Source organism: Carassius auratus, unplaced genomic scaffold (genome assembly GCF_003368295.1).
Source record: "Carassius auratus strain Wakin unplaced genomic scaffold, ASM336829v1 scaf_tig00015269, whole genome shotgun sequence".
Lineage (NCBI taxonomy): Eukaryota > Metazoa > Chordata > Actinopteri > Cypriniformes > Cyprinidae > Carassius > Carassius auratus.
In genome coordinates, this window is record NW_020524573.1 from 35,229 (window position 1) to 53,546 (window position 18,318).

General features: G+C 39.0%; 1 pseudogene; it reads right to left on the reverse strand.

Moving 5' to 3' along the window:
- Positions 1-14,543, reverse strand: part of LOC113074636 (netrin receptor UNC5B-b-like) — a 49,112-nt pseudogene extending 34,569 nt beyond the window's left edge.
- Positions 14,544-18,318: the final 3,775 nt, after the last annotated feature.

Here is an 18,318-nt window from a genome sequence, read left to right on the forward strand (position 1 = left end):
GTGTACAAAATGACATATAAACATATTTTCCTATTATATTTTGCCTGGAAACGCTTCCAACAAGGCGTCAGTTCTATTTCAAGCATGCACGCGTCGAGCCGCGCCTGAGCCGCGCGTCTCACGCAGGCAGTCGGCAAGCTCTAACCTGTTAACATGGGAGCCGAATTAAAAACAGACACGCCACGCAGCTGAGATGCTTTCGCTCATCGCCACGCATCCAGTGAGTCCTGACCAGCCTAATGATGCCCGGGTGTTGGCTGTTGAGATTACAACAACGAGGTGGTACTTGAAGAATATCTAAGCACTGTATTGCAATACTTGCATTTTGCCCCGTCACTCTCAATTTTAAAGTGCTCCAACGCTGTACTTTTTTTTGCCCGCTTCATATTAGAAAAATGACTTCTTCTTGTGGACATTACAAATGTCTGGGAGCGCTCTGGCGGTCTCTGGTGGTGCAAAAATGTATTACAACTAAATTCGATGCACGCCATTGACGTCACTTAACCGAGCAAAATGTTTCACTCGGTTACGCAATTTTTAACGGTTAATCGGTTAACCGGTTAACCATGGACACCCCTAATCCGAAATGTGGAGCGCGTGTGACTGCGCTGCACATTAAGTGAACTACATCGGCGCTGCTGCACCAAAACACAGTTGCTCACATTAATTTGATCCTGCTGGATTCTGTCCTAGAAAATGTCAGATTTTTAAAAATCCGGCATACAGCGCATTAGATCGTGACAGTGCATGTGTGCAGACGAGGATGAGCGAGCGCGGCTTTGGCTAGATTTATTTGGAGGTTATTGCTCATGTCTCATTCGGCACAAATCGAAATGTTTCCATATTCGCAATGTATTTGAATGTTAAACTATTATTTATAATGTAAACTAGGCTTGTACTTAACACGCATTCGCATATCGACGGAAAAGATTATCCTCTTCATATGAGCAAAAACGCGCCCACACTTCTGTTTTAAATCCGTTAATCTTAATTAGCCTATTTAAGTCGGATATATTTCGCATAGCCGATTTAAAAAATAAAAAATAAAAAACATGAAAACAAATTGTTATTTTTATTTTGGGCCTATTACTTAGTAGGCTATAAATTTTCCTTAAAGCATCCCATTTTGTCCCAGCGCTTAGAACCTGTGCCCTAGTCAGGTCCATGCAGAAACTTGTGAACGATGCTCGGCGTCACCGTTTAGTGACAGCAGTGAATGCTCCGGGAATGTGTCGGTCACAGCGCCTATTAATCGCTGTTTTGAATCCAGCAATTATTTATTTAGAAATTATAAGATCTGATTATGACAAGTGTGGTATAAAAGCTTTGTTTATTAGAGGAATAATAGGTTAACTGGAAAATGTTAGATCGCGACCATGCTTTTGGACCCCATAGTCTTCATTTACGCGGCTTTGTTCTGGTTTGCCGGTTGGTCACGAATTTCCACAAATTCAGTATATTTAGGCATTGTTTCTTTTCCTAAATCTTCATAGTCTAACCCTCTAATTTCCCAGGTTTATTTTATTATCTTTCGCTTTTAATAACTGTTTTCGCATCTCTTACTGTGGTAAACATGGGAAGGGAAATTAAAGATTTCATGAATTAAGAATTCGTTCGATTTATTAATTTGTTCCCTTATTTCACTTAAATCATGGGTTATTTAGGGAACAAAATTAATGAAACATGGACAATTGCCACATTAATAATTCGTAGGAATGAATTAACAAGTTGTAGGAATGAATAGACTACCTGTCCTGTCACTGTGTCCCGCAGCCCTGCAAAGCGCACGATATACAACAGTTATCTGATGAAATGATTAGTAACTACATTTCTATTGCAATTAATGTTGAAGAACTTTTATGTTGTTTCTATTTTAATGTACTTTAAAGTTTAAATCACATTAAAAGCTTAATTTGTAGCTACATTGTGAATGAATGATGATGCTTTTATATATCTTCACCGTCACTCACTCACAGCCGCTCGCACGTGTTGAGTGCGCATGAGCCGCACGCAGCCCAACATTGAATCGGTTAACCGACCATCGATAGCCTTAATCGATTGCATCTCTTATCGACAATTAATCGATCGTCGATTAATCGTTGACATCCCTAATTTAAAGTAATTTGGAAATTAATTGAATATATTTCCATTATAAAACCCATTTGTGTATAAGACTCATTCAAATCAATAATTTGTATTTTTTTTAACTATTCCTTAAAATAAACGTATTGTAAGAGTCATTCGTTCGGAATCAAGCGGGTTGTGATGTTTTTTTAATTCACTAAAAAGAACTGGTTTTAGACATTTTCAGTTTTGTTTGTTTTTGCCAGCAGCCCATTAGAACAAGTAAAAAAAAAATTTTTCTCACCGTTATGTTGCTGGTATACTGTAGTTTTACTGCATCACATTCAATACACGCTTCATACTATTCCAATGAAAACTGTGATTATTTGAAGAAGAAAAAAAATCTTTATATTTACTCAGCCCTAAAAAGTTTTTTAGTTCACTGTCTTTATGCAATCATACGCTTTTTTAAATGGACGAGACTGCTCAAAAAAAAAAGTGTCTGAAGCCTTTGTGTATGATGTCTGTAAAATAAACGTGCATTGCACCTCTGCATTCCCACTTCAAACAGCTTCCAGAAGTAGTCACTATAACTATTACAAGTAAAACTTTACTTGGTGTACGACTGAAAGTACCCCACCCCTAAAAGTAGATTTCACAGGGAATCACAGAACCAACTTTTTCCGATTAACCCTTTTCTGCATTTAAAAACACATTAAATGGCTCCAGAACCTTGTCGGTGGGGACGCATCACCAGAGTCTGGGAGTCGGGCCAGAGGGTGTGGAAGCAGCAAAAACACATACTCCATAGGGATTAAGCATCACTATTTTGCTTTTTCCAGAACAAGCCCAGCAGTCAGGGTGCAGCCAAAATCCATGACACTCATCCCAAGGGCGTTGACTGTGGAACTGGGCCTCCTTGACTAGACATGACCTGCTTTAGATGTGTAAAGAGTGCCTTTCATTGGGTTCATTTGTAAAGGTCAAATTCTACACAACAGCTCCAGTGGATAAAACATTTACTGCATTGCTTTCCCTGTGAACCTCTAGACTGGATATATTTATTAACATTTATACACTTCTCTCGGGTGTCATACACTCTCAAACATTCTCATTTCCAAGTCAGGCAGAGTCAGGGTTGCTTTATTACAAAAGCACATTGTGTGTGGCCTTCTACATCTGGCACAAAGAAAGCTACAGCGACGCCACAAGAGGACATTACTCTTTGGTCACACACCATCAGACTGCCTTTACCAGCACGCCACACACACAGGGGACGTTTCGTTCCAGCACTTCGACATTGAAAACCAGCCGGTGAGCAAGCATGTGTGTGTTCTCGGATAAGACAGGCCACATCCCTCCCAAGAGGCCCCCTGTAGCATGCAAACCATGGCAGAACCCTAATAAAAACCCCAAGAGATCTCCTTCACCCCTGGGGCAGATGGGAGTCTTAATAGGCGTTAAACTAAAGCCTCTTTCACACAGAAATTCCTGAAAACACATGGATATTGTGTCCCGGGATTTGTCCCGGTATCGTATAATTGTGGTTCATTCACATTGCCAGTGATTTTCTGTTCAAATCTTCACACACATCCCGTAAAGACATGTGACATTACGATGTGACGTAATGTGACATGCAATGTGGCATGTTTTGTTTCACTTAAGCTGGCGAACGATTACAACTTATTACAACAATTAACTGATCTCTTTTTCATTACAGTTTGCACATATTTTTCGTCACGAATTTTAGATCTGCCTTCAAATCACAAAAATGATAGGATTCTCCACACCAGCTTTCGAAAAGGGAATGCAAACTCCCCTCACAATAAAGGAACCAGAACAAATGGGAGCACATGAGGGAGTGGATAGGAGATGAATGAACTACTAAAAAGAACAAGAGAAAGGTGTTTGACAACAAAAACAATCAAATATTGGAAAGAGATGCCATATTTTGTCTCTGTATGAGGTACAGAAACAAAACCATAGTGTCACACTTGGGCATAAACCACAGGTTGGCTGTGGTCTAATCTTCAGGCATGGACCGGGTTGAACTTCCTTTGAAGGCTAAGAAGATGAGGGAAATCTCCATGGCCTCAGAAAGTCTCTCTTTCAAGGCAGAAAGCACAAAGGCAGGTGGACTGCAGGAGAACTATTCACGTGGCCCTGGCACCACCGCTTCCAGACCCCTGCCGAAAGGAATCTGACATGCTACCCAAACCCCCACCAGCACCATCAGGGGGTCTGAGCTGAAGGCTCTTCATTCCTTCATTCATTTTCATAACTCTTTTAACTTTCACATATTACTTTCAAGATCCTGATGCAAGCCATCGGTTTGCCAGTCTGACTCAGAAGAGAGGCTTAGAGAGAAAAAAAGACCAACTTTACAAGTCACATCCATCTATCAATCAAAACGAGGAGTATCGTTTCTCTGGCCAGCAACTCAAAGCAAACCCTGAGAGCGAGCGACTGACACTTCTAGATGTCTGTCATGCAGTTGGGTTTGGAATGGATGCTACTGTATGCAGCCATAGCTGGACCTTGCCAGACACAGCAGCCTGGGGAAAGGCTGTCCGCCAAAGACACTAGCCGCATTTCCACTGTCGGGCCAGTGCGAGCCAGGGCTTAAAGCGGGCCGGGCGGGGCTCATAGCCTCGGGCCAGTAGCACGAGGCCAGAATAGCGCAGGGTTTCCACAGAGGAGCTTGAAGCACCGCTGCACGTCACTAAAACACGCCCTTTACACGCCTCTCAGAAAAACGTCATGCAACCTCATTATTTCACCAACAAAGAGAAGTTATCAGAAAACTAAGAAATAAGTCACTGGAACATGCGCGATCACAAAACAAACATAATAAAAGCGGCTGTTTGTTTGCATGCTTTGTTATATATTCAAATTCAAAAGCATCGATGTTTTAACTATAGAATTGATTTAATTTATCAGGACTCAAAATTAATCTAAATACACTTATTACTATTTTATTTATTTATTTATTTTTAACGCTTATGAAAATAGCCTGCTTATTCAGTCGAGTCTGTTTCTGTTTATTAGCCACAGTAGCCGTCATATTTAGAATGAATGATAATATCTCTATTTTTATAAAAGCTCCCGAACAAAAAACATTATTAGGCCATATGATAGGCAACGTGAGAAAAACTCTCGAGACGAGGTTTGTGACAGATAATATAAGTTACTTAATAAATACACGATTGTGATAGAGAATAAGAAGCTGACGTCTGATTTCTTCAAGCAGTTCATATTTTACCATGTTTACTATGGTAATGTGTTTAGCATTCATATCTTTTTCATGGCTTATAAATATTTCTGCCTTGTATGGTGATTTTAATCCACATTGGATCAAGTTATTTCAAACACTCGCTGCTGACTGAAAGAGAGTTTTGAGCTCGACTTATTTAAAAAAGTGTTTAATGCTGGTGTTAAAGCTGTTATCTTTCTGAAATGATCCGCAGTGCAGTCTCGCTATTTTTTATAAAAGCTCCCGAAAAAAATCATTACTAGGCTATATTTTGATGATATGCAACGTGAAGCTTAACTTTTGAAAGGAGACGACAGATAAAATGTTACTTAATAAATACACAATTGTGATAGAGAATAAGAAGCTGACGTCTGATTTCTCCAAGCAGTCATATTTAACATCTTTACTGTGTAACGTTAATGTTTAGCGTGCATAGTCTTTTACATCGCTTATAAATATTTCTGCCTTGTTTAGTGATTATAACCCACATCGGATCAAGTTATTTCAAACACTTGCTGCTTACTAAGAGTGAGTTTTGAGCTCAACTTATTTTAAAAAGTCTTTAATGCTGCTGTTATAGCTGTTATCTTTCTGAAATGATCCGCGCTGATGCTCTCCAGACACGGAGAAACTCCGCCTTTGTTCATAACCCCTCCTCTAGCCCCAGCTGGCCCGCTTTGGCCCAAGGTTTTCGTCGGGCCAAAAAACCTGGCCGTTGGCCCCGAGGAAGCCCCGGCGAGGCACGATCAAGCCCCGGAAGTGACAGTGGAAACGCGACTGGCCCTGGCACGCACTAGCACGCCCGGTCCTAGCTCGATAGTGGAAACACGGCTACTGTTGGCTTGGCATGAGCCTCGGCTGCAGGTCTGGCTCATTGTGAAATATTCAGGAGTCTCCTACAAGGGAAGTGTGAAGCTTGGAGTCGACTGGCTGGCATTAAAAAGAAGAAGATGAAAGACTTGGTCACATGTACAGTAAAGGCCTAAGACTTTAAACTCAAACATGACGGCTCATTGTTCAGGAGAACTGAAAAACAAGTGTGACTAAGAATGGAAAGCCGGGACAGGAAACGCAAACATACACCGTCAGTCACTCTCTCAGTGCCTAAAGGAGTTGCGAGTACACTGACCCCTCCTCCCCATCGCCCTTCACCCCACAAACACCCCACACACGGTGGCAGAAAAGAGCCCCATTCAGTTCTCTATTCAGCCCGCCACAAAGCCACCCCACCGAGTCATTCTTCTATGGACCCTGTCACTCTCCGCCCCTCCGACCCACCACCACCACCCAGCTGCCGTAAACCAGGGAGGGGTGAAGAGTCTCTCTCTCTCTCTTGTATTCTCATTCAGCTATCCACTCCTCGCTTTGACTTCATTAAAGTCTCTTTCTTTGCTTTCCCATCATCCACCCATTGCTTTACACACAATGTTCCCCACAACACTCTCTGAACAGATTCTCTGTTCTTCTTGTTCATGTATCCTTGAAGTCAGTCTTTCTGCTATAACTCACATAATATGTGTAGTAAAACTGTGACAATCAATCCCCCCCACCCCCCAAAAAAGTTTGATACACTTTTACTGTAATAAAACCATGGTTATTTTGTAAGGTAGTACAAAGACTACTTACCAAATATATAAATAAACAAATACACCCATATTAAATATTGATTTGAGCTGAAATTAAATATTAACTTAAATTAGAATAAAGCATTTAGTAAATTACAAAGTAAAAAAAAAAAAAAATCAGCCTAGCAGCAAGGTGAACACTATAAGAAATTCAATTGCATATTTTATTCATGTGCAATACATATTTATATGGACTAGTAAGCCAAAACAAATTCCTTCTTAATTTTAAATAATCTCTTATTCAGCTATTTGTGGGTTTTTTTATAAACAGTATTTTCTACTTCTATTTTCTTCTGAGCTTAGCAGAATTTATGCCCACCATATATATGCTAAAAGTTTGCCAAAAGTGATTTTTACTATAGTCAGCTATTCTGGCATTAAAAGACAATGACAGCGAAGTCATTGGCAGATATGAAAGTTGCATGAGCAACAGTGAAATTAATAATTGAATCTTCATTACACATAAATAAAAATAAAAAAACCGCTGAATATAGCAATGGACCAATCAGAAGCAGTATTGCAGAGAGATGTGCAATAAATCTTTTTAGTCTAGTGTCCTTCCGCTCCCACACACTCCCTTTCCTGTTTGTTCCAGATTTATGATATTGTACATGCACAGTATTGGCAAAGCATTAAAATGTCCACCATTAATATAGATAGCTCTAGGCATCGATAAGAACCTTAATAAAAACTTCTCCACTCAACGATCTGCTCATCACTCGCTCTTCTCTGTCGCTGTCCCTCACTCTCCCTCCTTCTCTCGTCCTGTCGCTGTCTTCTTCTCTCAGTCTGTGCCAGGGACTTAATGATGCTTGAATGCCAATGCTTCTGACTCCTGACTTTCCACTCTCACCCTCTTTTTTTAATAAAGTCTATTTAAAAGGCAATCCCTATGCTTCATCGATCTACATCTCTCGATGATATCTCTCAGGCTTTTTCTTTATCACTGCTTTTTACTCTTAAGTATGAATACAGCTGCACTCCATACTTCACACACACATATCCACATAAAAGAAAGAAAAAAAAACATATCTATTTTAATGTTAAGGTAGATAAACAACAAAATACACCCACTCTCTATGTCCCTATGAGTAAATAATCAAAATGAAGATTACAATATATATATATATATATATATATATATATATATATATATATATATATATATATATATATATATATATACTTTATACACACAAACTTAAGTTTGAGGTCAGTAAGATTATTTTCCAGAAAAGTCTCTTATGCACACCAAGGCCACATTTATTTAATTAAAAAATAAACATAATGTAATGCAATGTAAAATAACAGTTTTCTATTTTTAAAATATATAAACAAATTTAAAAAGTTATTTATTCCTATGATGGCAGTGCTAAATATTCAGCAGTCATTACTTCAGTTTTCAGTCTTACATGATCCTTCAGAAATCATTCTAATATGATATTTGGTGCTCAAGAAACATCTCTTATGATTAGCCATGCTCGAAACAGTTGTGCGGCTTGATATGTTTTGTAACATTATAAATGCCTTTACTGTCACTTCTGATAAATGTAATGCACCCTTGCAGAATAAAAGTTATTATATATCAAATACCGGCTGAAATAAATGTTTAAAAAATAATAATAATAATAATCTGACAATTCAGCATGTAATTCAGTCAGGCGATAATGAAGTGTTACTAACAACCCTCAACAAGTTTCTGTACCACCCCTCTCACACCTGCCTGCACAGACGACACATGTCCAACACCACTTCAGAAATCCATTGCATCATAAACAGATCACACGCACAACCATAAACTGCTTTAAAATATTAAAGAGGGCCACTTTACAGTGATGAATAATACAGTTTGGGGGTGAGTGGAAAACCAGCAATCTCCTCCAGTGCCCTCTCCTCACCCCTCTCTCTGCCTCCCACAGCGGCCATAAAGCTAATGCACACCACAAGACTGGCGGTTCAGATCTCTGCCAGACCTCTCACCGATCCATGCATTCCTTCCTTCGCATTTCCCTTCCTCTAGACCTAATTACAAGCTGGTTCTCTTCCTACCTAAGTTTTCTTCTCTATGCCTTTTGTAGATTTTGCATTCATGGACGAATTTAACAACATGAATCTTACCTTTCACAGCAAGCAAACTCAACCACAGTTGACCTATTCTCAGACATAACCAATTATCCCCCCATGCCCTGGACTACCGGCAGAGAATTCCGGCAGCCTTGAATGGGGGGGATCCGACATGTTATGCTCTCTGAACATGATAGGCAAGAAAGAGGACACCTCCCTACTCCATCTTGACCTTAGGCACTTCAGCTTGACCTACATCCGCCCACTTTTCACTAGGCCTGAACTTAATCCTCTTGAAACTGTCCAAACAATACGAATCAGAAGTTTAGGTGTTATTCAGCGCAGTCTCGAGAGTGGAATCTTCTCCAGCTCCCAAAACACACAACCCGTGCACGACTGCACGTGAATCCAGACAGTGCGACTCCATTGCGTATACAACAGCACACGTCTGCCGTCTCGATCCAGCTCAAGAGTGTATACAGGGACGTTCTGCCAAACAAACACACATGCATAGACACACACACAAACAGGGAGGAGAAAAGCTGATTGGGCAAAGGAGCCAGAAGTGGGTTCCTGGCAGTCTGGGTAATGAATGTGTATGTCAACACTGAGAGAGCTATACCATACAGGAAATCTGAGCTCAGCACATCCACAATACAGACAGACAGGAGGGGCAGAGGAAGAATACAGGACTGGACAGAATGAGAGAGAAGATAAACGTTATCCATCTTGAGTCTGATGTTTTATGGATGATATGAAATATGCGCTGACATCTCCGTCTCAACGAGAGACAGGCTTGGAGTACTTCTGTCTGTAAAATCTAGACGCTAAATGTATGCAGAAGCAGTTTCTCACATACTGTATAGGTGAGATCAGGGCAAGTTGTCACTTTTTTTATACACTACAATGAATAATTCTTTGAGTGGGTTTATCTAGTTATTTCTTGACTACAAAAAAGCAGCTGAATACTTTCAATATTTATTGCCCAAAGGAAAAAAAAATAGTTTGCTAAACACAAATCCAATAACATGGCATGTTGTCTCATGATGATTAATTTAGAACATTTAAAACAACTTGTTCCTACACATATCCTCAAAACACTTTTTTCACCTTTTCAGTTAAATTTTTTAGACAACTTCCCTGTGTGACAACTAGGCCAGATCTAGTCTATATTAAAAACCTGATGTCCAAATAAGCATGTTTTCTAAAATGGTCTCCGCTGCTGGTAGATCAAGGGCAAGGACAATTAAACTGCAGTTCACATCCGTCTCCAAATCTGACGTTAAATCAACCTGTCCTTTTTCTTTCCGATTTCTCTTTTCCATTGGAAAACCAATCAGCTAAACCCTTAGAATGTGCACTTCTGATTACATACAGTATGTGGCCAGAGCGCGGAGAGGGAGAGAGATTTCTTCGACGCTTCATTGCTTCCCGTCACTTTTAAGGTCAGACAGAAGGTATGCTAGCCTTCATACAGAAACAAAAACATGAAAAAAAACATCTACTCATGAATATTTCTCCTTTGTATGACAAATAACAATCAGACAAGAACTTTTTAAATATGTCAGTGAATGGTTTGGTTATTTATATTAGGTCATTTTCAAAGGAATCCCTATATGATCATTGCTGCCAATTCAACACGGTTTCTTCCAAATTCTTCTGTAAAAAGTACTTAAACCGAATGAACTTCAGACCACATTACCGATTACAAATGAAAACAAAACTGAGCTACTTTCAGCAAAATTCATTACTCCACAAAATTAAGCTTTAAAAACATCAGACATGGGGACTTGTGACTTGGTGACTTGGACTCGAGTCGACTCGAGTCGCTATTTTTAGGACTTGAGACTTGACTCGGACTTGGAAGTTACAGACTCGGGACTTGACTTGACTTGAGACACGATGACTTGAATGACTTGAGTGTTAATCACATCATGTTTTCAGTTTGAATATAAAATATATAAATAATTTTTTTAAATAAAGTTGATTACTCAGCTGGAGCGCAGGCTGAGAATAGCGTCGTGACTGGATCAGGAGACTATCATCAGTCATGCCCTCTCTACCTTACACACACCACGCCCACTTAAATCAGATATCACATCACGATCACATCAACATGTCAGCCTGAGAGGTACCGAGGGTCATCACTTTTGTCTTCAATAGTTCGCTCCTAAAAACGCGTGGAAAACGCTGGGTCCGCCGCTTTCTCCTTCTTTCCAAAGCGCTCGGGCAGAAGTGCTCCTGGGGCTTCTGTCGTTGCTAAGCATCCATGACACGCTCTCTCTCAATGAAGACGCGGAAATTTCAGCAAAGTATAAATGGATTTGCAGCACTAAAAATCGCTCGCAGTAGCTCTGCTACTAAATTCATTTCAAAATGGCAATCCATATACAGCTATGAACAGCTGTTCCTTCATCTTAGCTGAGCTGTCAACGTTGATACGGGAAAGGATGAAGCTGGTTGGTTAGTTATTGTCACATGACCTGCGGTGCGCTTGCGGCATTCTGAAAAGTTTAGATGTTTTTAACTCGATGTGGTGCGACGCGCGCGCTTTGCTTCCATTATGAGCGCGCATACTGCGCGCTTACATTGGAAAAAACGAACTTGCGCGCGCAAAAGACGTGATGTGAACGGCCCCTAATGATCCGCTAGCAGGCCGTCAAAAAAACGCATTCCAGGGGCGGCGCTAGGGCTGGGCTAAGGGGGCATAAGCCCAGAATATTTTGTTACCTTGTCTTTCTCATAGAGCAAAACAATTAATCAGAAAAACTAATGTAGCTGCCGCGATTACCCAATCACGAGAAGTGCATATATATATATATATATATATATATATATATATATATATATATATATATATATATATATATATATATATATATATATACACACACAGTACAGAATATAAATATGACAATTTTTTTTTAGTTGTTTCATACTTTTTTGTTATGTACAGTACAGACCAAAAGTTTGGACACACCTTCTCATTCAAAGAGTTTTCTTTATTTTCATGACTATGAAAATTGTAGAGTCACACTGAAGGCATCAAGGGCTATTTGAGCAAGAAGGAGAGTGATGGGGTGCTGCGCCAGATGTCCTGGCCTCCACAGTCACCGGACCTGAACCCAATCGAGATGGTTTAGGGGTGAGCTGGACCGCAGACAGAAGGCAAAAGGGCCAACAAGTGCTAAGCATCTCTCAGAGAACTCCTTCAAGACTGTTGAAGACCATTTCAGCTCTCATCAAGAGAATGCCGAGTGTGTGCAAAGCAGTAATCAAAGCAAAAAGTGGCTACTTTGAAGAACCAAGAATATTACATATTTTTGGTTGTTTCACACTTTTTTGTTATGTATATAATTCCACATGTGTTAATTCATAGTTTTGATGCCTTCAGTGTGAATCTACAATTTTCATAGTCATGAAAATAAAAAAAAAACTCTTTGAATGAGAAGGTGTGTCCAAAGAGAGGAGTCTGTTGGATGTTTAGTTTTATGGACTCAATGTTGAAAATGTAAAACATTTCAAACACTGTTGGCAGAAGTGAAAAATAAATAATTTTAGGAAGTTACAATTTTGTTTGATTCCATGATGGATTTTACTGAACATGAGTATTTACAATGCAAATCCAAATTATTTTAATTTACTGACAGTTACTTATATCTTGTCTTTTAACTTTATTAAGATCAGATTCTGCAGGTAAAATAACAATATTAAGGTGACTTGACTTGGACTTGACTTGACATAGCTTGTGACTTGACTTGACTTGACTTGCCCAAGAAAAAAATACTTGGGACTTACTTGAGACTTGAAGGTTAAGACTTGAGACTTACTTGAGACTTGCACATGTGTGACTTGGTCCCATCTCTGAAAAACATCTTCAGAGGAACTTCCGCCACCGCTTAATCAAGAGCATGTGCTTGAAGTAACCCTAAACTACATCAATCAGAAAAGTAAAATACCAGAGAGGAAGACATTTTAATTCAGAACTCTCTATCTCTGCTTTTCTTCAGATGTTGTTTCCTTTTTTACAAGGTTTATTTTTTCTGTCTTTCAGGAGCCAGGAAGGCATTGAGCTAAACCTTAATTACTCCAAGAACACCAGGGGTTCTGCTTTTTATCCGCTGCTTGGAAGCTCAGCATGGCAAGCAGAAAGAGAGGAGATCAACTGAATATTCCTCTCTGAAGGCAGAGAGAGACAGAGAAAGAGAGAGAGTCACATCCCTTCATCTGGTTCTTAGTTATCTATATCACGGCATAGATAGATAGATAGATAGATAGATAGATAGATAGATAGATAGATAGATAGATAGATAGATAGATAGATAGGGTTTTATACAGGGTTTACTATTTCAAATGAACAGTGCCACCTGTTATATTTCAGTGATAATGCATGAAGACATTTAGTAAAGTGGATCAACAAAAACATTATTCAATATATTTTCCCCCATAATCCCTCTATTAATGCTTCTATCTCTTGTAAAAGGTTGCAGGAGCTTCTATGCAATTTTTTTTTAAAAGCAGGCCAGAAAAAGTAGCTTGCTTTCTTTATAAACGATCAGTGAGTCATCTGCTGATGTGTAAAACAAGGCATCACTTAATGGTCTTGATAGTCGACAAATGTTGAGAAACACAAATCCTGCTCGACGACCTCGTTATCTCTAAACTTATCTGTGTTTTGGGTGTGTAGCCTATACGTGAGTGCGCGTGATTAGAAAATTCATTCCACTCCTCTCCTCTCTCGTATGTTTCAGACCGAAAGTATAAGGAAGTGGTTTATTATTAATACGTACACTGTGCATGTTAATATGTTCTTATTAAAATGGCTCGTACCTGCGTGGATCACAAAGGTTGCGCAGAGTAGAACTAAACCGAGCAGGGAAGCGGGAGTTTGGTCGCGGTGTGTCCACGCTGAGAGCATCTTCACCCGGTCACGCTACTGCCAAACGCCCCCCAGGTGCTCTCGCTCCAGTCGGCTGAACTCTCGCTGAATCCTCTGAGAAGGACACTCCAAACAGAGTGTAAAACGTGGAGGCGGGTTTTTCCTTAAACTTCACAAACTCACAAAAGATCGCACCGTGGTTTATAATAATAACCCAAATCGCGAAGCGACAAATTTTGAATTACAGTTACAGAAAATGTTCAGTCATGCACATTGCAGTCTCCCTCCGTAGTGAGACACAAAATAGCCAACAACCTGCGTAAAGTTCATCTCATTCACAACTCCACTGAAGCAGCGAATGCGTTTTCTCTGGTACTGTTTGAAAACAACTGGATTTTCCGTTAACAAGTCGAAAACAAAATTATTTGACAGCTTTATTCCTGTTGGGACGAGTAGAAAAAGTTGTCCGCAAGCGTTAAATTATAATGCCATAGTTGTGTGGTCTCCGCTGTTATCTGTGGAGCGCCATAGTCAAGACGCTGCCGCTCTTCTGTGTCTGGAGTACTGAGTGTAAACACACGGACACGGGTAAGAAGCGCGAGCCTCCAGACTCTCATCTCCCATCAACCAATCATCAACCTTCACAGACCCAAACTGAGCGCTGGCGAGCAGAGACGCGAATAGAGATGTGGATGGAAACACGGAAATCACGGAGACGGATTCAGGGATTCACGGGGAGGAACAATATCCATTATATTAATTATAGCTGAATTAAAATGATTTTTTAATTTTACAAGGAATTGTATTATTATTATTATTATTATTATTATTATTATTATTATTATTATTGTTGTTGTTGTTGTTGTTGTCATTATTATTGTCGTTTTGTTGTTGCATAGATTATATTTTATAAATATAATAAAAAATTATTGTTTAGTTATTCATGTAACCGTTTTTTCTAGTAAGGTGAGCTGCGTTCTTTGACCTTTACCATGTACTTAATCATGATCTTCTGTTATTATGATTAATTAAGGGTGGTTTGGATGAAGGGTGTTTAGAATGTGTTAATGTTAGCTTTAGTATTAGTGTTAGTAACACAATCACAATTTACTGTGATGCCTCCCAGCACGTTTTATTCACGTTCAGTGCATTAATTAACGTGTTTTTGGGAAAACCACAAGAGGGCGACAGTTTCTACATGTGCTTTTGAATAATTTTAGATGCTGAATATGGGCTGATTGTTTAGTGTCCATTTGGTTTCATTGTTCCCCTTCAGAAGGCTGCAGTCAGAGCAAGTTTTGGTTGTGTAAGCAGGAAATAAAATGTAAACAGGTTATTCAAATTGCAGTCTACTTACCACAGGAAGCAAAATCGTTTGTAATGCAGATGGAGGAGGACCATCATTTAGGGTCCGGAAAGGGCAGCAGTTCCTGATCTGCAGGTAGCAGACAGGGGAAATGCTCTGTAAACAACAATTAAATTGATATTTAATGAGAGTTTACACTGATTTGTCAATGTTAAAAAGTCTAAATGTTTACAGATCTCAAATCGAGAAAATGTGAAAAGTTTTTCATGGTTTACAGGCACAGCACTACAACTTTTTTACCCCATATATCAGGTTAAATTCTTAAGTTTATAAATATGTTCTATTTACACCTGCTAAAGTAGCTAATAGGAAGAAAAAAAACATCCTGTGAAGACATACTAAAAATGGTGCTTGTAAAAAGAAAGTCTCGTTAACTGTCAGACAGTGTTCATGCTAAAATGACTGTGTCTGGCAGTCTTTAACACAAATCTGACTTTGAAAGCTCATAATCCCAGCGGACCAGTGATGATTCCCCGCATTTTTCCCTCTTCAGTTTCCTGGAACCTGGATGTGTTTCAGAATTCAGAGTTTAGTCTGGTCATAAAATACAATAAATAAGATTTGTCAAGCAAAAAAAAGAGTGAATGGTTACGGGATTAGTTCATCCAAAAATGAATAATTGCTAAAAATATATATATATATTCACCCTGAAGCCATCCAAGATGTAAATTAGTGTTTTTCTTCATCCGTACAAATTTGGAGAAATTTTGCATTTCATCACTTGCTCACAACAGTGGTTCCTCTGCAGTAAATGGGTGCCATCAGAATGAGAGTCCAGACAGATGATAAAAACAGCACAGTAATCCACAAGTAATCCATATGACTCCAAACCACTAATTAATGTCTTGTGAAGTGTTTATCCAATCCATCAAGACGTTTTTAATTACAAAGTAAAGTATTGCTTCCAAATAACATGTGAGTCCTCTATCTGCAATAATGCGGTTTCTCATGAAAAAGTAATCTTGTCTGAATCATATGTGCAATTATTATACAAGGTATAACAGTCTAAAACAGTTCTAAACAAATGTGATGTTAGAAGAGAACAGGGGATGGACTGGATCAAATTGTGGAGCAATGGAGCAATTGAGGAGCAATGGTTTAAGGTTAAAATACCTTAAAGATGGATCTGTTTCTTACAAACACGCATCTGTTCACTTCACAAGACATTCGTTGATGAACTAGAGTCACGTGGATAACTTACAGATTTCTGTGATATTTTTATCATCTGTTTGAACTCTCATTTTGACGGTACCCATTCACTGCAGAGGATCCCTTTCTCCAAATCTGATGAAAAAACGAACTCATCTATATCTCGGATTGCCTGAGGGTGAGTCATTTTCAGCAAATTTTCAATTTTGGGTGAACTATTGGTTTAATACTCAGGTTCAAGAATCAATTAATAATGATGGCAGATTTGTGAGCATGGACATAAAGAATTACTCTGCTGTATCTTTAATTCAATCAAGAAGACACTGCAACTAGCTGAGCAAACTGTCAAAACGATTTGATCCTCTGTGTCATCAGCTCAGATAAGTTTGCAGCCTACTAATGGAACACGGTTTGCTTTCATTACTTCCCATGCATATCTCAAACACATCTTCAGTTGCTGTGCAGATGGCAATCGCGATAAGATTTGCGGTGCTTCAGACTGAATAATGTTGAGATTAATTGGAAATGTAACTCATGATGAGCCGTGTAACAGTGAGCTGAGTAGGTAAGGAGTGAGAATGACAGAAGCGTGGGGGTAAAGAGGATGAATAATGGAAGATGATGCTGCTCACTGAAAAGAGACAAAGAGAACATGCACATTCTATTATAGTCATTAGAAGAAAAATGCTTAAATATATGTCTAGCACTACTCGCATTAAAAATCAAACTTTGAAAAGCATATAACGTGTCCCTTAAATTCATGAAGGACACCCTAAAATAGTCTGTAGGTAATAGAGTGGGATAACAGAAAATTATTTTCAGGAATTATGGAGCTGCCCTAAACCACAGACTTATTATTCCTGCTGCGTTAGAAAGGAAGTCATGCCATAGATTTCAAGTAAGATATGTTTTCTTCTTCTGATCATACTATTCAGTTTGATTATGATGGTAGCATCCATGTTCTCATCTAACACCATCATGCTCCAATGACGGTATTACATTACAAATGAGGGCTGTGTATGAATATGAATCTAATGTATAAAGACAAATACAGTACATAACCTTTAGACAATATATGTAATCTTTTTTTTTTTTTTTACATAAAAATATATTTATTTTTACTGTATTCATGGTTTAATATGTATAATGCTTGAGAAATTATTTGTGTTCACCTCATTATTTCTGTGTAGGTTCAGGTTTTGTCATATTTGTGGGAAACATCCCTAGAAAGTTAAACCTGAATACATTTACAACCTTCCCACGTAAAGATGAATAATGTTTTAATTAAACATTACATTTAAACGTAGGTGTAGGGTTAGTGTATAGACAATAAATAGACAATAATTAGGTCAATATTAAATATTTGGTTCCCACGAGGAATGTAAAACCTGACACGAACCTTCCAATGGTCCCCTCGAGGAAAATGGCTAAGTAACATTTTAATTAAAATCTAAAATTGCAAAAACAGTCACTGTAGGTTAGATTTAAGGGTAGGTGTTGGGTTATAACATACAGAAAACATACTAATAAGCTCATTATGATAACAATGAAAAGGCCCTATCAAAATGGGTGCATGGTTATAAGTATGACTTGTGAGTGATTCCATGCTGAGTTCACCTGTCCCGCCTTGTTCTAATCCCCGGGTACACCTGGGCCCGTGGGCCGCAGGAGCTTTTAGCAGATTGCATGGGCAAGACTATTACTCAGATTGTTGTCCTAGAAACTCAGCTCTCCTGCGGGGCTATGGGGAAAAGCTAATGAAATTAAAGGTGCCACAACAATTGGGAAAAATGAGAATTTTCTGTTCGCATGATCCTTTGAACCCTTTCCATCAGCTGGATGCTGAAATGTAGGAGTTGGCCTTAAGCTAACATAGTAAAAAAGCAAGGCAGAGAGGTCAGACAAAGGTTTCCAAGAG